The following is a 22,443-nucleotide window of genomic DNA, read 5'->3' as shown; positions in this document are numbered from 1 at the left end:
ATAATTTCCCTCATTGTGTTGAAGTTTTCCCTTTAATATCCTTTGAAGGGCTGAATTCATGGAAAGTTATTGTGTGCATTTGGTTTTGTCATGGAATACTTTGGTTTCTCCATCTATAGTAATTGAGAGTTTTGCTGAGTAAAGTAACCTGGCTGGCATTTGTATTCTCTTAGGGTCTATATAACATCTGTCCAGGATCTTCTGGCTTTCATAGTCTCTGGTGAGAAGTCTGATGCAATTCTAGAAGGTCTGCCTTTATATGTTACTTGACATTTTACTCTTACTGTTTTTAATATTCTATCTTCATTTAGTGAAGTTTTTGTTCTAAATATTATGTGTTGGGAGGAATTTCTTTTCTAGTCGAGTCTATTTGGAGTTCTGTGGGCTTCTTGTATGTTCGTGGGCATGTCTTTATTTAGGTTAGGGAAGTTTTCTTCTATAATTTTGTTGAAGATATTTACTGGTCCTTTAAGTTGAAATTCTTTATTCTCATCTATACCTATTATCCTTAGATTTGGTCTTCTCATTGTGTCGTGGATTTTCTGGGTGTTTTGGGTTAGGATCTTTTTTGCATTTTTCATTTTCTTTCATTGTTGTGTCCAGTTTTTCTATGGAATCTTCTGCACCTGAGATTCTCTCTTCCATCTCTTGTATTTTGTTGCTGATGCTCACATCTATGGTTTCTGATTTCTTTCCTAGGGTTTCTATCTCCAGAGATGTCTCCCTTTGGGTTTTCTTTATAGTTTCTACTTCTATTTTTAGATCATGGATTGTTTGTTGAATTCAATCACCTGTTTGGTTGTGTTTTCCTGTAATTCTTTAAGTGAGTTATTAATGTCCTTCTTAAAATCCTCTACCAGCATCATGACATATGATTTTAAATCTGAATCTTGCTTTTCAGTTTTGTTGGGTTATCCAGGACTCACTGTGGTGGGCGTACTTGGTTCTGATGATGCTGAGTGATCTTGGTTTATGTTAGTAAGATTCTTACATTTGCCTTTCACCATCTGGTAATCTCTGGTGTTAGATGTTGTAGCTGTCTCTGGTTGGAGCTTGTTCCTCCTGTGATTCTGTTAGCCTCTATCAGCACTCCTGGCAGTCCAAATCTCTCCTGAGTCCCAGTGGTCAGAGCACTCTATGCAGGCAAGCTCTCCTCTTGCAGGGAAGGTGCACAGAGGTCTGGGTCTCAGCTCTGCCTCCTGGATGAGTATGAAGGCATGATGGGACCCTGTTCAAGAGGTTCTGTTGCTTCTAGGACCCATTTGTTCTCCTGTGTGGACTGATCTTAGAGAGACCTAGGATACAAGATGGTGCTCTCACCTGAGTCCTGGGCTCAGAGCCCTCCCTGGAGTCCAACTATCCTCTCTGCTATGATTTTTTGAAGACATTTTCAGCTCCTTTGAGCTGGGAATCTTCGTTCTCCTCTGTTCTGATTATTCTTCGATTTGTTCTTTTCATTGTGTCCTGGATTTCTGGTATGCTTTGGGTTAGGAGCGTTTAATGTTTTGAATTTTTTTTGACAGTTTTGTCAATCTATTCTATAGTATCTTCTACACCTGAGATTCTCTCTTCTATCTCTTGTATTCTGTTGGTGACACTTACATCTGTAATTCCTGATCTCTTTCCTAGGTTTTCTTTTCACTAACAAATATTGTTTTCTAATAAGAATCTTACTTTTGAAGAAAAATAAGATGCTGTAGTAATTTCATATAATATCATTTACCTCTCACTGACTTTAAGGCCCACCTTTGCCACTGTTAGTCTTGATCAACCAGTGTGTCTCAGTATTCTGAGCAGAATAATGTTATTGAGAAGAAATATCATAGTAATTCTAATAAAAAACAAAAATACTCAAACAAGACAAGCAATAGAAATAGAAGTGTAACTAGGATATGCTTTACTTAGACATTGTCATATTTTTCCTCAGTAGAGTAACTGTCAGTGCTTGTGTAAACCAATATTTGTCTAAGGATGTTTTCAAAAAGAGGAAAATCAGTATATATTTTTAAAAATCTCTTTTATATAATGCTACTACATTTACTATCATGTTACTAAAGTAAAATGGAATTGAATTCTTTTAATGCTTCCTGATAGCATTTAAAACCATGTAGTAAATGTGTCAGTTATAGAGACAGTTAGAAACATGTCCAATATTGGGAAAATGATTCACCAAGTAGAATGATTATAACATTTAGAGGACAAGATATTCAAAACCTATTAAAAATCAGGTAAATCATTGCAAATTGTAATTGTACATTTTGATTGCGTGCAAACTATGATTATAATATTTGTATTCTTATTAAGCAAAAAGTATAGCACCTTGTTTCTTTTGCTGTCTAACTGAAGTGGTATAATCTCTATGGGCAGGAATAGAGCCATCTGCTCTCCTTTTTTCCTTTAATTATTTCACATTGGATTTGACAAGGTATTACTGGAGATTTATTACAGAGAATTTCACCTTATAAGAATTTAGGCAGGAGTGTCTAAACATGGCTAAGTCCTGTGGCTTGTGCCCACGGTTTTGAGAGTGATAGAATTTCTCAAGCAAAGCTTAACATCTGTAATAGTAAGATCTGAAACACCTGAGGAATGTTGGCCTTTTTTTGCTGAAGGCAAGATTTGGAGACCAGAATTCCTCTTCTGTTGTTTTGTCTGAACAATCATCACTCCATTGTGAATTTCCCTTCTTCAGGTCTCAGCACTTTCTGCTCTCTATAAAGATAAAGCCATTGTGGAGGCTGTTGTGGGTATTTCTTGCTTTCCTGTTTCATTGCCTTTTTAAAATGGTGTAAAATATTGATGCTTTTCTCCAGAGAGTGTTCAAAGAATCAAGCATTACTTCACTGGCCACACATACAACTCCATTTAACTTACTACATATTTTTGTTTGTGACCATTTCTGAGGAATCTTTTGCTACCTCCTAATATCTCCCACTACACTAATGTACAAGTAGGAGTGAGGAAATGAATTAGGTATCTTTTTAACCATGCCTCTCCAAAATATACAGTGAATATTCAAGTTACAATCTTGATTTTATATCTTAAGGTCTTTATAAGAAAAGAATATTACAAAAGACGTGATGAAAAGCAATATTAAATCATACACAGTCCATTCCAATTCTGTAAATGCATTATATAATTTAATTGAAGTACTTTTGCTCTTGGTAGAAACAATTACAGTTTCATCTCAATCATTAAAAAAATCACAAATTTTCTTAATTTTATATCTTTTAAAATGAATATATAGTAACTTTTAGATCAAAATATTGCTCAAATATCATTAGTAGTAATTTAAATTTCTACTATATTGTCTAATTTTTTGTCTAATTGTCTATATTGTCTATTAATTGTCTATATTGTCTATTAATTTTATTGTCTAATTGTCTATATTGTCTAATTTTTCTACTATATTGTCTGAGATAATATACGCAAGTAACCATAATAATTAAAATTTGATCAACCCTGGAATCATCACTCTAATATATTCATGCATAGATATATAGGATTCTAGATATTAAGCTAGATTTAGATATAAGTGTTTGTTATTACTTTAAAGGTGGAGAGTTTCTTTCAATTAATGGGTATCTTAATCTATTGGTGATTCTATAATAAAGTTAGAACTAAATAATTTATAAGCAATACAATTATATATATGACAGGTTTGGATGTTTGAATTCTAAAATCAGTGTGTTGTCTCATTCAGTATCTAGTAAAGGTTGATTTGCTTTCAAGACCCCATCTTACTACTGCTTGTTCCAGATGGGACTAAACCTTGTGCTGGGGCAGGTGGATCTCTGTGTGTTCAAGGCCAGCCTGTCTACAGAGCTTGTTCCAGGACAGCCCATGATATACAGAGAAACCCTGTCTCAAAAAAATTGAGAGAGAGAGAGAGAGACAGAGAGAGAGAGAGAGAGAGAGAGAGAGAGAGAGAGAGAGAGAGAGAGGGCTAGAGTAAGAGCTCAGTTTATAAAAGTGAACACACACATGTATTGCTATGAGAAATTAATGAATTTGATTAGTATGCTGTTTGCAAAATCATTTTTAATACATTTAAATATAGTTGTTTTAACAACAAATGTAAAGAAATATCAATGGTTTGCTATCTTTTTACATTAAGTATACATGATGAATAATGTTCTGATTATCGTTATGTAACTTTTTCATTTCAGAGCATATTCAGTAACAATAACTGAAATAATTTCCATTTTTATAAAAAATTAACTAAATCATAAGTAGAATTAACTTCCTTACCCTCACAAGAAGTGTGTCTGAATATTTTTAAGATATAAGATCACAGATTTAAATGTTTTCTAAAACACAGAAAATGAGAATACCATTTCTAGTTTATACCCTTAATAGTCGATTAAAAATGGCACACTTTTGTAAATATGTTAAATGGAAAACTACAAAAAAAATCATTAAACTACTCTGGTGGTAGAGTACTGTGAAAGAATACCTTTACAAAATCATACAATCACTATTTTTTGACTCACGTGAAATTAGTCTCATCTAGATCAATAGCCACATTTTCCTCTGTTTCCTCTGTTTCCAGACATTCTTCTGGTGTGTTCATGACCAAAGAAAAGACATTGAAACTGGTAATCACTTTCATCCATGGTGAAATGTAGGACTTTTTAAAGAATGATGAGAAAATAAATTAATTATAATGAGAATGCTTGTTGCCACACTGTGAACTGTTCACCATAAAGGAAGACAAATTTAACAATCCCCATAATAGAGGTGTGAAATAGAAAGCCATATGCACAATCAAAGACATTGCTTCTTTCTTATACAGTATGTCCAGTGCTTATGTTATACACCATGAGTTATTTCATATTCTTTGTTACCTAAGTATGGAGATTGACCAAGCACAGATTATTAACTACTACTGAGAAGTTGATTTCACCTTCTGCAAATTCTGCAAAATTTTCCCATGACATGTTTGTGTGTGTGTGTGTAAAGCTGTAGACTTGAAAGTGAAACAAAGTAATTGTTTTTCTTGTTTTAAAATAATTTAAAGGGTGCAAAAGTATGCACTGATTTTTAATTCTTCACTAAATAGGGATTATTTAAACACTTTCACAAACCATTTTGTTATGATATTTCTCTTTACAGAGGCTATGCCATAGTAACAGTATTTAGTATAATTGACATTAGAGAATAGCTACATTCCATCCTAGTCCATTCTGCATTGTAAGAAGGCACAGTGATTAAAAAACTTGCAAACGTTTGTGATACAGTGTTTGAATGTATTGTATGGTGGCAGAAGGAGAAAGTAAGCTGCTATGGTTTGAATGAATATCCTAGAATTTCATGTGTTGAAAACTTAATCCAATCTAAAACTATTGGGAGATGTAACCTATCAAAAGATACTTTCTTTATGACTTCTTTGATTTCATCAAGGGACCAAAATTGTAATCAAAGATCAAGTTCAATCATGCCTTGTACTTTTGTCATTCTGTCTTATGTCTCACAATGTCACAGCAAAGTAACTCAGTGTCATGATTATGGTTTCCTAGGAAACAGAAGCAAATGGATGCTGTTTGAAGTTCCCATTTTCTGGGATACTATCATAGCAATACAAAACATGCTATGCCAGGAGCAACATTTCACTGACAAAAATTATAAAAATGCTTTTCAAAGTATGTTTTTTCTTCATCGAGCAATTTAATGATATTAAATATATCCCTGAGGCCTAAAAATTAGCCTCCTATTCTTTGGATTAATTGGCTAGATTACAGTAGTCTTGTATTAAGGACAAAGAATGTTTCTTTTAAATATAGAAATGTGTCTCGCTCAAGTTTCTCTACAGACATCATGAGAACCACATCCTACTTTGCTGATTTAGATTCTTTGCCTCCATAAAAAGGACAAGACTAAGATGTGAGAAAAGTCAGGTGAATGTCCTGAATGGAATGGAATTAAAATTAATTTCACACTCCATATGAAACTAAGTTGAGGTGCGAAAATGGTTGAAAAATAGCCGATAGTGTTATTATTACCTTATGGGTTTTTAAAATTTTCAAAGTTAATTCTACAGGGAACTCTCTTCATGATGTTTATTTAGCAAGGCTGTGCATATAGATGTGGATGTATAAAGTTACTATTTACATTTTATATAATGATAGGAGATGTTCAACATGCATACTGTTTAGGTGACCAAAGTAAAATCACAGGAAATGCCTTATAAGTTGAGGAAGTTGAAATTGATGGATATTATGAGCAGATCATTGATTTAACACTAGTTGGTTTTTCTATGGCCATTTTCTCTAGTAACTACTTTCTTCTGGTGACATTAATAAGGCTAAACTGTGCATCTCTGGTCTTCTCTGAACATGGTAGCAAAAATTGGTTGATGTGGAGTCTAATGTTTCTATTCAGCTTTCTTAGGAATGTGTAGGAGACTGTGGCAGTGACAAATCATCAGATTAATGAGTAATGTTCATGATCACTACAGCATTCAATATTGCATTACTTTCAATTAATCATGTATGTATTAAGCATTTTACTATTTCCAAGAGAAAGTGATCTAAAAAAGAATAAATAAATACATATATGCATAGCTTGTGTGTATACATAGCATGATACATAATTGATGCCATATATATGAATAATTTGCTTTATTTAAATTGGTCATATTGCACAGATTACTAGTGCTATTACCTGAATTAAAAGAAGTGAAAAATTTAAGAACAGTTACTAATAAGAATGCCCAAATGTTTCAATGATATATACTACTATGGGCAGCATTTGAGAGTCATTGTAAGGCTATTTATTCTTAGGCTACAAATGTATTATATTCAGGTGCTTGAAACAAACAAAAACTACTTTATGTCATACCATATGACTGGGATTTTGCAGAATAAAGAAGGTTGTTTTGGTTCTCTGGAGTCTATCTTCTTGAGTTCTTTGTGTATATTGGATATTAGCACTCTATTGGATGTAGGGTTGGTAAAGATCTTTTCCCAATCTGTTGGTTGCTGTTTTGTCCTATTGACAGTGTCCTTTGACTTATAGAAGCTTTGCAATTTTATGAGGTACCATTTGTTAATTGTTGATATTAGAGCATAAGCCATTGGTGTTCTGTTTAGGAAATTTCTCCTGTGCCCATGTGTTCGAGGCTCTTCACTACTTTCTCTTCTATTAGTTTCAGTGTATCTGGTTTAAAATGGGGGCCTTTGACCAACTTGGACTTTAGCTTTGTACAAGGAGACAAGAATGGTTCAATTTACATTCTTCTACATGCTGACCTCCAGTTTATTCAGCACCATTTGTTGAAAATGCTGTCTTGTTTCCACTGGATGGTTTTTTTAATCTCCTTTGTCAAAGATCAAGTGACAATAGGTGTGTGGGTTCATTTCTGGGTCTTCAATTCTATTCTATTGATCTACCTGCCTGTCTCTGTACCAATACCATATTTTTTTTTTCACTATTTCTCTGTAATACAGCTTGATGTCAGGGATGGTGATTTCCCCCAGAAGTTTTTTATTGTTGAGAGTAGTTTTCGCTATCCTGGGTTTTTATTATTCCAAATGAATTTTCAAATCACTCTTTCTAACTCTATGAAGAATTGAGTTGGAATTTTGATGGGGATTGCATTGAATTTATAGATTGTTTTTGTCAAGGTGGCTATTTTTACTATATCAATCTTGTTAATCCAGGAGCATAGGAGATCTTTCCTACTTCTGAGATCTTCGATTTCTTTCTTCAGAGGCTTGAAGTTCATACAGATCTTTCACTTCCTTAGTTAGATTCACACAAAGGTATTTTGATATGATGACTGTGAAAGCTATAGGTTCCCTAATTTCTTTTTTAGCCTTTTTATCTTTTGAGTAGAGAAAGGTCACTGATTTGTTTGAGTTAATTTTATATCCAGCTACTTCACCGAAGCTGTTTATTAGGATTAGGAGTTCTCTGGTGGATTTTGTGGGGTCACTTAAGTTTACTTTCATATCATCGGCAAATAGTGATATTTAGGCTTTTTCCTTTCCAATTTATATCCCGTTGATCTCCTTTTGTTGTCTAATTGCTCTGGCTAGGCCTTAAGTACTATATTGAAAAGGTAGGGAGAGAGTGGGAAGCCTTGTATAGTCCCTGATTTTAGAGGGAATGCTTCAGTTTCTCTACATTTAGTTTGATTTTGGCTACTGTTTTTTTTTCTTTTCTTTATAATGCTTTTAAAATGTTTAGGTATGGGCCTTGAATTCCTGATTTATCTTTTCAATACTATTATCATGAAAAGGTGTTGGATTTTGTCAAATGCTTTCTCAGCATCTAATGAGATGATCATGGTTTTTTTTTTTTCCTTTGAGTTTGTTTATATAGTGTATTATGTTGATTGATTTCTATATATTGAACCATCCCTGCATCCCTGGGATAAAGCCTACTTGATCATGATGGATGATTGTTTTGATGTGTCCTAGGATTCAGTTTGCAAAATTTTATTGAATATTTTTGTATCAATATTCATAAGTGGTTCTCTTTCCTTGTTGGGCCTTTGTGTGGTTTAGGTATAAGTGTAATTGTGGCTTCATAGAACATATTGGGTAGTGTTACTTCTGTTTCTATTTTGTGGAATAGTTTGAAGAGTGTTGGTAGTAGGTTTTCTTGAAAGTCTGATAAAACTCTGCACTAAATTCTTCTGGTCCTTGGCTTTTTTTTTTTTTTTTTTGGTTGGGAAACTATTAATGACTGCTTCCAGAGAACCAAATAACCCTATTAAAAATGGAGTACAGAGCAAAACAAAGAGTTCTCAACTGAGGAATACCAAATGGCTAAGAAGCACCTAAAGAAATGTTCAACATCCTTAGTCATCAGGGAAATGCAAATTAAAACAACCCTGGGATTCCACCTCACAGAAGTCAGAATGGCTAAGATTAAAAAACTCAGGTGACAGCAGACACAGTGAGGATGTGTAGAAAGAGGAACATTTCTCCATTGTTAGTAAGATTGCAAGCTGGTACAACCACTCTGGAAATCAGTCTGTGGTTCCTCAGAAAATTNGACATANTACTACCGGAGGATCCAGCAATACCTCTCCTGGGCATATATCCAGAAGATGTCCCAACCGGTAAAAANGACACATGCTCCACTATGTTCATAGCAGCCTTATTTATAATAGCCAGAAGCTGGAAAGAACCCAGATGTCCCTCAACAGAGGAATGGATACAGAAAATATGGTACAGTCACAGAATGGAGTGCTATGCAGCTATTAAAAACAACGACTTCATGAAATTTCTTAGGCAAATGGATGGAACTAGAAAATATCATCGAGTTAGGTAACCCAATCCTAAAAGAACATACATGTTATGCACTCACTGATATGTAGACATTAGCCCAAAAGCTTAGAGTACCCATGATACAACCCACAAACCATATGCAGCTTTACAAGAAGGAAGACCAAAGTTTAGATGCTTCAATCCTATGGGGAACAAAACAATCACAGGAAGTAAAGGCAGGGAGGTACGTGGGTGGGAGACAGGAGATGAGGAGAAGGGGGAAGGAATGGGTATTTAAGGGAATATCTAAGACAATTCACAGATCACGTAAAGCTCAAGAAGAAGGAAGACTAAGGTGTGAATATCAACGAACCAGACCCATCCCCAGTGCTCCCAGGGACTAAACCACCAACGAAAGAGTACATATGGCTCCAGCCAAATACGTGGCAGAAGATGCCCTTGTTGGATATCAATGGGAGGAGAGGCCCTTGATCCTGTGAAAGCTAGCTATCCCAGTCTAGTGGAATGCCAAGAGTGGGTGGGAGAATACAGTCATTGAAGCAGGGTGTTTGGGAATGGATTAGGTGGTTTCCAGAGGGGAAGCCAGGATAGAGGATAACATTTGAAATGTAAATAAAGAAAATATCGAATAAAAAATTTCAAAAACAAAAAGGACTGTTTTATCCATGTTTTTCCCCTCAAAGCTTCTCAAGGCTACCCTGCTGAACACTACAACTCTCTCAGATATCAGTTTGAGACCAAAATGTTTCCAAGATTGGGTACTTTTTATTAAGAATCTGAAATGCACATTCCACCTTGTTCATTTGCCTGCACTGTTATATCAAGTCATGTTTAAGCCAAATGCAGGAACAGGTAATATAATTCACTAGAATATAACCCCAAGTGATTTGTTTGTTTTTTTGTTTTTTCTACCAGGATGTTCTATACTAAATAAATGTTGTTAGAACAGTTCAAAGGAACACAGAATCAGGGATTCTTAGAAATAATTAGGAAATTGATCATGGCTTGGTAACCAACCTTTCTATCAGAGGTATTTTGGCTAATCTAAAAAGCATAATTGCATCACATTATATTGTTTTAATATGCAAGTCCCTGATTAGTATTGTGGTTAAGTCTTTATTTTGTATATTTATTGGCCATTTGCAATTCATTGTCTGTTAGAAATCCGTTTCTATTCTTTGCTCATTCTATGTGCCAACTAAGAGAAACTCATAATAGAATAATTTAAAGACTTTTGTATCAAATGCATTAAATGTTTTATGTTAAAGATAAATGTACGGATTTTTCCTAGCCTATTTACATAATAAAAATTTCTATACTTAACCACTGTCTTTATGGATTTTGAAATTTGTTTTATTTTTAAATAATTGTGTGTGTTTATGTGTGTTGTTGCTGTTGTTGGATTTGATAGAGCAGGAGGAATTATAGGCCTTTCTGATCCAGCCAGTGTCAGTGCAGTGAACCAAGCAAGATGAATACACTGCAGGTGTAAGGAAGATATATAATATAAACATCTTATACTTGTTGTTGAACACATTAAATGTGTTATATATGAAATATTAAGAAATCACTCAAAGTAAAAAACTTTGGTAAATGCATAATTTCACTATACATTTTGGGTATTTGTTTGTTTTTGTTTTTGTTTATTGTGGACTAAAGAGTTAGAATATAGCATCCCATTAAATATGGTAGTCAATACCTAATCAAGATATTTCACAATAATTTACCATTACTAAATATATCTGTGTAATTTCTGGACAAGTACATAGAGCACTGAATGTAACTAAGATATAAAAATCTTGCTAGTGAGTCTGATAATCATAAAAGCTCTGCTATTTAGTACAGGGAAGCTGTGCTTAGATCAACATTAAAAACAAAAGAATTTTTTATCTGTGAGTTTCTCAGCATGTAGCTCAAGACACAGTGTGAAGGTAGAGGAAAATTGGGGGAAGGGAATATGACTTAGGCGGCAAAAGTTATGGAGTAATCCTTCTAACAGTGTGGGCTTGTACTTTAGGACACAGCCCTTGACATTCAAATTATCTTTTTTCCTGACTAAGCCCTACTACTTATTAGATGTCTTATCTTGACAATGCAAATGACTTGATACTACTGCTCATTTCGATATATTTTTCTCAGGAATGAGATAATGTGTATGATGCAACTGACCTAGGACTTACAACAAAGCATCCTGTAGTTCTCTGTACAGTTGATTCAAGTTCCTCTTACTATGCCTATAAACCTATTCTCTAACAGAAACCCAAGGTTTACACATGCTGGGCCAATTACCTGTGCTCTCAGAAGTCAACTTTTAAGATAAAGAGAAACAATCTGAAAGGAATCTGGAAGAATCACATTAAAGGCAGATATAGATCTTATCATGTGGTTGTAAATGTTCCGAACTCATTTCTTTTCCACTTTTAGTTGTTCAAGAGTATACATCTATAAATTGTATGAAGCAATGGTTGTTCAACTTGACTAAACTTCTGAAGCTTGTAACTGAAAAAGCAGGCTCCACAGTAGAAGACAGTATTCCAGTTGTCATATAAGCATTCAAGTCCATTCCTTTTTGGCAAGTTACAAATGAAAGAATGTTTTCAAAAATATGCCATTAAGGCTTCAGTCAATATAGAGATGCACAATCAATCCTGGTGCTGAGAAGGGAGTGTGTTCTCAGGCCCTATGGGTGTTACACCTCTGCTGACTCCCAAATAAGACCCAAGAAAATCTCCGAAGAGGGGGAAGAGCCAGAGAGCTGAAGGATGGAAAGGAATGCTTTCAAATTTTGTCTTTTGTGAATAAAATAGCTGTTAAGCTCATAAACTCATGCCTGCTGAGACGAAAGAGAAAAAAGAAAAGTCCCCCACTTCTAAAGCTACTGCACTGTTGGTTCAGGCGTTAATATGTTTATCCCAAGAGGACACAAGAATTTATGCTTTATGTTCTATCCCTAGCCTGCTAAGAGTCATGTCTTTTGCACTTGTAATATATATATATATATATATATATATATATATATATATATATACACATTGCATCTCAATGATCTCAGAACCCTTACCTCATTTAACATCAGTTCTAAAATCTAAGGTTGAATCTCTTCTTAGAGATGACCTAAATCAGACACTGGGTGACACAGGTATGACTCATACTGACACAAAAGTCATCTCCAGGTAGAAACTTGTGAAAGTAGGTAAATTATGAGCTTCCAAAACCCTAAGGGCATGTGCTATGATTTATCTTTAAATCCACACTGTGAACAGGGGAAACAGTATCTATGATTTTGCTAGCACCCCAAGAAATTACATTCTTAAATAAACCTGGGGTTATGCCCCTATTTAGGGTGGCTATTGTAGAACCTTTCCTTATTCTGAACCCCAATACAAGAAGAGAAAAGTCTTGGTTCCCTCAGTAAGCAACGCATTTTAACACAACAAAAATGAAGACATTGCCTTTCAAACCAAAAGAGACTCCAACTGAGAGACCAGATACAGCAGCTTCTCCACCATCCAGAAGATCTTCACATTTAGCATTTCCCCAGACTTTTTGAAACTTCATTAGTACAAGAGTTTATTTCTCTTAGTAAGAAATTCCGTCTTCTTTGTTAATACTTTTTGGAATGCCATTACCTTACAAATGAATATAGTGTTTGCTACTGTCTGGTCACTACATCCAGTAAGTGTACCTTTTCCCATGTAATGAACAGCAGACTAACCTGAGGAGAGAGATGAGCTAAATTATGAAACAAGGCTGTTGATGTACCCTAAGGGCTGTAATAATGTATGATTCAAAATGAGATTGTGTATATGATTTCTAAATACCTCCAACCCGAGGATGTTATTTATGTAGCACATGAACTGGGAATTCAAAATCTTGAGTTCATCCCCTCTCACCACTTGAATGAATAATGATAGTAATAACATTGAATCTACTTCCTTAAAGTGTTTGCTTTTGCCCAAACTTAGCAGAGTTCTAGATGGTCATTCTACTACTTGATTATTAAAAGTAACCAATTAGAAGCATAATGGTCTGTATTTATTAATATTTAGTTATGATCTTCAGGTTATTTTGTTCAATGTTTCCAGTTATGTGTAAACCATTGCTTCTACAGATTCTAGACTTTCATAGATGAGGTCAGGAGAAGGAGTTTGAAATATTTTCTCACAATTAGCAATGCATTAACTGCCAGTAATATAAATTCAAAGTAATTAATGGAAGGAAAGAAATCGGGGCTGGTGGGATGGCTCAGTGGTTAAGAGCAATGACTGCTCTTCCAAAGGTCCCAAGTTCAAATCCCAGCAACCTCATGGTGGCTCACAACCATCTGTAATGAGATTTGACTCCCTCTTCTGGTATGTCTGAAGACAACGACAGTGTACTTACATATAATAAATAAATGAATCTTAAAAAAAAAAAAAGAAATCTATTCATTTGGGAAATAGTCAAGTCTTAAAAGAACAAAAGATTTCCAAAAAACAAAACCACAATTTCAGATGTTGCTGAAGGGACCCTGTTATAGCTGTCTCGTATGAGGCTATGCCAGAATCTGGCAAATACAGAAGTGGATGCTCACAGTCATCTATAAGATGGAACACAGGGCCCCCAATGGAGAAGCTAGAGAAAGTACCAAAGGAGCTGAAGGGGTCTGCAACCCTATAGGTGGAACAACAATATGAACTAACCAGTACCCCCAGAGCTCATATCTCTAGCTGCATAGGTAGCAGAAGATGGCCTAGTTGGCCATCACTGGGAAGAGATGCCCTTTGGTATTGCAAACTTTATATGCCCCATATATTCCCCATTCCAGGGGAATGCCAGGGCCAAGAAGCAGGAGTGGGTGGGTAGGGAAGCAGGGCGGAGGGAGGGTATAGGGAACTTTTGGGATAGCATTTGAAATGTATATAAAGAAAATACCTAATAAAAATAAATAAATAAGAATTTTACACGTAAGAAAGGAAGATCACAACATACATTGATATATTAAATATGTATTACATAATTTTAAACATGTTTAGGTTTCTTATGCCTAAATTTATATGAACACATATATACAAGCATATATACCCCCACTTTTTTCTAATACCAGGCTTTTTTTTTAGCATTTTATATATTATTTTTTAAAGGCTTCAGTCTGAATGTTGTTAGTACAGATGACAACTCATTTTTTTCAAGATTCTTTAAATGTTGCTTTTCTTCTAGGTTTAGCTGGATGAGGGAGAGAGAGACAGAGAGACAGAGAGACAGAGAGACAGAGAGACAGAGAGACAGAGAGACAGAGAAGAAGCAGAGACAGAGAGGTAGAAGCAGAGGTAAAAAAAGAAAGAAAGAAAGAAAGATAGATAGATAGATAGATAGATAGATAGATAGATAGATAGATGATAGATAGATAGATAGATAGATAGATAGATAGATAGATAGATAGATAGAGGAAACTTAATTTTATCTAAGGTTGAAGCAAGAGTCCCAGAAGAAGGAAGCTTTAGATTATGAGAGACTTAGAGTTCATTCCACACTTGGAGCATAGGATTAGAGAAGGCTGAGAAAAACTGTTGGCTATTAACATGTTTACCGTGTAATCTCCAGCAAGTAATTTACTGTATCCAGATTTTAAATGTTTCTTTTTTTTTTTGTTTTTGTTTTTGTTTTTTTTTTGTTTGTTTTTGTTTTTGTTTTTTCGGTTTTTTCGAGACAGGGTTTCTCTGTGTAGCCCTGGCTGTCCTGGCACTCACTTTGTAGACCAGGCTGGCCTCGAACTCAGAAATCCGCCTGCCTCTGCCTCCCGAGTGCTGGGACTAAAGGCGTGCGCCACCACGCCCGGCTAAATGTTTCTTAATACATTGAAAAGATGGAACAAAATTGTCAGTTAATAGAATGGTTGCTTAGCAAGTAAACCATGTATTCATTCATTCAAGAACACATACACACACATGCACACACACACACACACACACACACACACACACACACACACACTTTCTATTACTAATTGTGGAGAAATGGTTCTGAAATTGGCATATATGGTAAAACATTGGACTGTCCTTGACAATGCCAAAAATTTGTGTAGCTTTTTCTATATACTTTGATTTGGTGACAGTAAGATTAAAATAGCACCAATATAAAATGCATTTAGGCTTAAGTCAACAATACTAGCAATTCATAAAGACAGTAGACACTGGGGTATTTTCCTACCTATTGCGTGTATTATATAATGCTAAATTTCTACCAAAATCGGAGCAAGGAATTCATCATGTGTTATAACAGTTCTTATGTCATATATATTTATATGTACTTTTAGAGCTCTGATTGTAATTGATATCTTCGGCAAGTATGAAATTCAAAATTAAATGTTACATGTTTACAATAAGATTCAAATATATAATATAAACAAGTTTGCATATTAAACAGATTTCACAAGATATAAATATGTCATTAAGCAATTCAACAGGGAAATCTTATTATAGTCAAAGGGCTCGTTATCAGATCCTCATGGTCATTAGTACTTGGCTGATATGATTTTATTTTGTTTATGATGAGCTATAAGCTAGTTACCTGTACTATTTATATTTTATAGATGGTGAAATAAAGCTCAACACGGTTAAAAGATATACATTAAAATATTATTTCCTTGACTGTCTCTCCTAAAGTGAAGACTTGGTCAGATAATTTCTAAAGTGAATTTTGGCTATGGAATCTTATTAAATTTTTTGATGATTTCTCAAATTGATTAACTAGAATGTGGGCAAGGTATCAAAATTCTTAAATCACTTAATTACATAGATAATACATGTACAAGCTCAAGTAGTTTCAAAAAGTGTTGCTTGCCATTGTAAGCAATATTAAAATCTCATAATTAGTCAACATTTTGTTAAGTAGGTCAACAAATATTTCATCATAAGCCATTTGTATAAAGTACATAAAAAAGAAACTTGATAATTAAGCAACATAATAGTAAACCTGTACAGGTTATGAAAGGAAAGCATATAGTTTACACATATCTGTTTTTTTTTTTCAGCATCTGGTAAGTGGTATAACACTGGTCACTTGACGAGTCAATGAATTAATAAGTGTTGTATATTATTTCTTTCATCTGTCTGGAGAATGAAGTTCAAAATTAATTTCTGAGTTTACTTGTTCATCAAGCATCAATATTATCACTTGGTCAAGTTGGAAAATCATGTAAAATTAAGTGCTAATCTCAAAGGATATATATCCTAGATTTTGCCTTAGTTTCTTTATTAAAAGTGAAATGTGACATATAACAGGTTATTTGGATTTCATGTGTTCTTGTGATGGGTAATCAGTTTGGCTGGACTTGGGATCTCCTGGGAGACAGAGTTTCAGATGTGCCTTTGGTGGATTTACAGGGAGATCTTATTAGAGATTGAAGACCCCCCTGAATATAGGTGATTCAATATGGATTGGAGCTAAGACTAAGTAAAAAGTGAAATAGAACATCAGATTTCACCGTAACTCTTGTTTCAATGTGACTAGCACTCTCATGTCCCCATCACCCTTCCTTCCATGCACTGATGGACTGCAGGCCTCTGAACTATAAGCTAAAATGAATGCTGTCTGGGGCCAGATAAATTATTCAGCAGTTAAGAGCACATGCTGTGCACGCAGAGGACCTCCCAAGTTCCTACATGGGGCCCTAAAATTCATCCGAAGCTAGAGTCTCAGCTAAAGAGACTCCTTCTAGCCCTCACCAGCACATTCACACACATGGATCATGTAAACTCCTATATTTAGTCACACATATGCATCAAATATAAAAAGGAAAACAAAATGATAAAAACTAGCACATCTCTTCTTAAATCTTGTTTTGTCAGTTATTTTTCTTTGAAGAGAAGAAAATTAAACAGTACTTCCATCTTTTATAAAAACATGTAAATTATATACTTTTTAAAAGTATCTTTTTAATAACTCATGGGAATATTCTTTAATGTGCAAATATCATATGAAAATCAAGAAAGTGACATAGCATAAAGAGTAGTATTTGTATATAAAATGCAGGTAACTTTAATTCCACATTACAAGTGATACTAGGCAAATTTCTACCATTAAGAACTATCTAGCCAAGCAAGGTATCTTACTTGGGATTTTCATTGCTGGAAGAAAACACCATGTCCTAAAAGTAACTTGGGGAGAAAAAGGGTTTATATGACTTAAGCTTCCATATTGCTTTTCATTATTGAAGGAAATCAGGACAGGAGCTTAATGAGGGCAGGATCCTGGAGACAATAGCTGATGTAGAAGCCATGGAGGCATGCTGCTTACTAGCTTGCTTAACATGACTTGCTCAACCTGCTTTCCTTTAGAACCCAGGACAACCAGCCCAGGGATGGCACTACCCACCATGGGCTGGGTCCTCCCCCATTGATCAATAATTGAGAAAATACCATATACTCAAATCTCATGAAGGCATTTCCTAAACTGAGTCTCCTGTCTCTGATGACTCTAGCTTGTGTCAAGCTTGTTTCAATTTGACACACAAAACCAGACAGTTCACTGGGAAGAAATGAAAAACACAAGCAATTATACAACTTTGTAGAGGATATAATATATAATATAAATTTTAAGATTTATATTATTTAACTGGAAATGTAGCTTTAGTAGTAGAACATTTTGTTAGAAAACATTAGGTTCTAGGCTCACTCATGAGACTATGAAACCCCAATTTTTTATATTTATTTTGATTTTTTTTTGTTTTACAAGTCAGGATTTCTTTGTGTTCAGCTGTGGCTGTCTTGGAACTCCCTTTGTAAACTAGGGTGACCTTGAGCTCACAGAGATCTGCCTGCCTCTGTTATCTGAGTACTGGACTAAAAGCCGGTGCCACCATCACCTAGTGAAACCATGTTTCTTAATGTAGAGAATTAACTAAATTCATTAGTCAGGGAAGGAAATGGGTTTAAGAGGGAATCTTCAAATAAGTAGGAAATAAATACCAAGGAAAAGGACATTATTATGCAGAGACAACACATATGTGAATGCTCAAGAGCTGGGAAATAAAACTGTGTCCTACATACTGCAAAGCACCAGTGTGGTCTGAGTACTGACAGCAGTTCTGAAAGTAGCCTGAGATGAAGATAGTAAGGCTTGTCCACACCTCCTTGCTTATGTTACCAGATCTCACAATGTTGTCACATGTCACCTGGCTTGCTTATGTTACCAGATCTCACAGTGTTGTCACATGTCACCTGGCTTGCTTATGTTACCAGATCTCACTGTGTTGTCACATGTCACTTAAACAAATCCTTGTTTCTAATGTACTAATGGGAATGTACACAGGCTAGAGAGTTTATGTTTTGAATTAATTTCCTTTAAAAAAAAAGTTCCAGAATGTGTTTTCTTTGATCATTACTTTGAAGGTTTTCATCTTCTAAGCCTTTATTGCTACAAAATTTCCTCCAAAATCTGTTTTAACTCCACAACATGAATATTGATATGCGTTGGTTTCATTTTATGCAAACTATCTCTAACTTTACCTTTGAACCATATTATTCAAAAGGACTTTGCTTAATACTTAAAAGTTTTGGATTTTCTAATTTTTATCTTTAATCTTTTTTTTTTTTTTACAGTTCAGTCATTATCCTGCTCTGGGTCCACCCTCTGACAGTCCCTCAAGCACATTCCTCTTCCCCTGTCTCCAAGAGGATGTCTCAACACCCCCATACCCCAAACATGTCTCCAGGCTTCTGCATTCCCTGGGGCCTCTAGTATCTTAAGGGTCAGGTGCATCTACTCTCATTGAGGCCAGACCAGTCAGTCCTCTGTGGTATACATGTCAGGAGCCTCAGACCAGCTAGTGTATGCTACCTAGTTGGTGGCTCACTGTCTGAGAGATCTCCAGGAGCCAGTTTTGTTGAAACTGCTGTTCTTCATATAAGGTTGCCCTCCTCCTCAACTTCTTCCAGCCTTTCCCTAATTCAACTGCAGGGGTACCCGACTTCAGACCATTGGATGGGTGTAAGTATCTGCTTCTGTCTCAGTCAGCTACTGGTTGGGCCTCTTGGAGGGCAGCCATGCTAAGCTCCTATCTGTAAGTATATCATAGCACCAGTAATACTGTCAGGCCTTGGAGCCTCCCCTTGAGATGGATCCCAATTTGGAACAGTCACTGAATCTCCTTTTCCTCACTCTCTTCTCCACTTTAATCCCTGCAGTTCTTTTAGACAGAAACAATTCTGGGTCAGAGTTTGTGACTGTGAGTTGGCAACCCCATTCCTCCATTTGATGCCCTGTCTTTCTATTGGAAGTGGATTCTAAAAGTTCCTTCTCCCCACTGTTGGGCATTTCATCTAAGGTCCCTCCCTTTGAGTCTTGAGATTCTCCTACCTCTCAGGTCTCTGCTACATAATAGAGGGTCCCCCATCTCCCACTTCCTGAGGTTGTATACTTCCATTCATGTTGCTAACCCTTGGAGCTCCATTCCTGGTCCCCCCAATACCTGATCATGGAGAAAAGGGGAACATAATCAGGATTTTTCTATTTATGGTAGATTGTTCAGTGAATTCTGAAATAATAATCTTTCATGCTTTTTTTTTTTTTTTGGTTTTGTGAGACAGGGTTTCACTGTAGAGCCCTGGCAGTCCTGGAACTCACTTTGTAGACCAGGCTGGCCTACAAATCTGCCTGTCTCTGCCTCCCAACTGCTGAGATTAAAGGTGTGTGCCACCACACCTGGCAATCTTATGCATATTTGAAATTTACTTATTTCATGAATTTTTATTTATTTATTTATTCTTTAGAATTAATTTTTTTATTAGGTATTTTCCTCATATACATTTCCAATGCTATCCAAAATGTCCCCAATACACTCCCCCCCAATCCCCTATCCACCCACTCCCACTTTTTGGCCATGGCATTCCCCTGTACTGGGGCATATAAAGTTTGCAAGTTCAATAGGCCTCTCTTTCCAGTGATGGCTGACTAGGCCATCTTTTGATACATATGCAGCTAGAGTCAAGAGCTCTGGGGTACTGGTTAGTTCATAATGTTGTTCCACCTATAGGGTTGCAGATCCCTTTAGCTCCTTGGGTACTTTCTCTAGCTCCTCCATTGGGGGCCCTGTGATCCATCCAATAGCTGACTGTGAGCATCCATTTCATGAATTTTTAAAGGAATGCATGTGTTGCAGTCTATTCTTCAGTTCCAGAATGGGGTCTAGAAGTGTGGTCAGTGTGTGTGTGTGTGTGTGTGTGTGTGTGTGTGTGTGTGTGTGTATCTGCCTCCTCCACTAGCTTTTTTGTGATTCATTTTGAAGCCTTGATTTTAGTTGTTTACATTTATGAGTTCTCTGTCTTAATAGTTAATTTCCTTAACATCATAAGAATGAACTTATGCTTCTCATTTTCTTATTTACTGTTCTACTGCTACAAGAAATAGTATGACCAAGACAACTCTTGTAATAGAAAGCATTTAGTAGGGGCTTTGCTACGTTTATAAATGGTTAGTCCATGATTATCCTGTTTCAGGAAGTAGGCAGATAAAACACTGAAGCAGTAGCTGATAGTTTTAATTGAATTACACATGAATATCTTGTCTTTTGTACATGTTTTGTTGTATAGTTTAAGGATGTGAATTCTTATCTCTGTCCTATCAAAGGACAGCCATCACTACTTCAATGGATTTGCAGGAAATGTGCCACACTATAATCTCATTTCATTCAATGCCTGTGCTTCTTTGTGATACTGTTTATATATATGTCTGTTATAAACTACAAACTGCACTCTAATGTTATATTTGTATTACAAAGTAGAATGTTTTTAATTGTAAAAACATAGTAAAATGGGTTTTAAGTAAATTCAGGTAGAATATGTTTTTTTATAGTGAGTATTCCTAGAGTTCCTCTTTATGGGTCTGTGATTCTATCTTGTGCTTCTCTCGACAGGAGATCTTTAGCATTAGTTTTAGTTTAGCTGACATGCTGTCCCAGTCTATCATTGTATAAAAGTGTTTTGATTTTTATATTTTAGCTTATGAAATGCTTGCAGAATTTCACATGTATATCTAATCTTAGTTGTTTAAAGATGTCAGTGCTGTCTCTTAGCTACAATTTAAAAAATTCTTCATTTTTGAAAATGCGGTAAACATATATAATGGATATAATCATATCTACTTCTATTTCCACACACCAAATGCCCTTATGTCACCCCAAATTCTACCCAAAATATGTCCATTTATTTTATGGTGATGATGTAGCTCAGTTAGTTCCTCCCTGGGTGCTTGAAATCCCTTACTGAAGTACTATGGATATTGTGTAATTGCTGGGGGCAATGGCCATTCTTTTTTGAATTTATAGAAGTAGTAGCTTGTAACCACTAACTGTGGAGGACTACAGACATTGTCGATATGTCATCCATCATCAGATTGCTGACCTGTAATGTCACAGTGTAGCATTTTATGTTTTATTTTATATGGATGACTATGAAGATTTTTGGCTCAGTTTTTATCCTACGGACGCTGCTTGGAATCCACTGTGTTTTGTGAATCTGTATGTTAATATTCCCCACTAATTTGGGGAATTTGCAGCCTTATTGCCTTCAATATGTGTGCACTTAATCTTCTCTTCTCCATCAACATCACTTTGTAGACCCCCATTCCTGGGATGCTTAGACTTGAGCTTGTAGTATTTTTCCAGGGTCTATGTGCGGCCCATTTCCCACTGCTCCTGTTTCATCCTTTTTTATGTTTCTCAAGGACTTCTCTTATTCTCAGTTGTCTGTCTGCTACTAGGTATAGTTTTCCTTCCAGGCACTGGAAATTTAGCTCTAGAACTTCTCTCTTATCTTTTTAATACAGTTTTCATTTATTTTTTCTGCTGAGATGCAATCCCGCTCATTCATTTGGCCATATAAACATCATGGGCATATTTTTTTTTTTCATGAAGTCCTTGAACTACTTTTTGTGGTCAACTGACTGTTACTTTCTGCTAATTGCAACATTTAGGACATCTCAGGTTTATCTGCTTCTACAAACTATAATTACATTTGCTATGTCTTCATGTTCTGTGCTATGCACGATTAATGATTTTGCCTTGTGTCTAATGTTTTATATAATATAGAAACACGATTTTGGTATGTTGTGTTTCTCTGAAGAATTATTATTTTGATGTAATAAGTGTTAAATTATTTACCAATCACCATATTTGAGTGGAGAATACACTGCACTACTTTCAGTGGGTCGGTCTTAGTTTCGTCAT

Source organism: Mus caroli, chromosome 11 (genome assembly GCF_900094665.2).
Source record: "Mus caroli chromosome 11, CAROLI_EIJ_v1.1, whole genome shotgun sequence".
NCBI lineage: Eukaryota > Metazoa > Chordata > Mammalia > Rodentia > Muridae > Mus > Mus caroli.
This window is presented reverse-complemented; position numbering follows the sequence as displayed.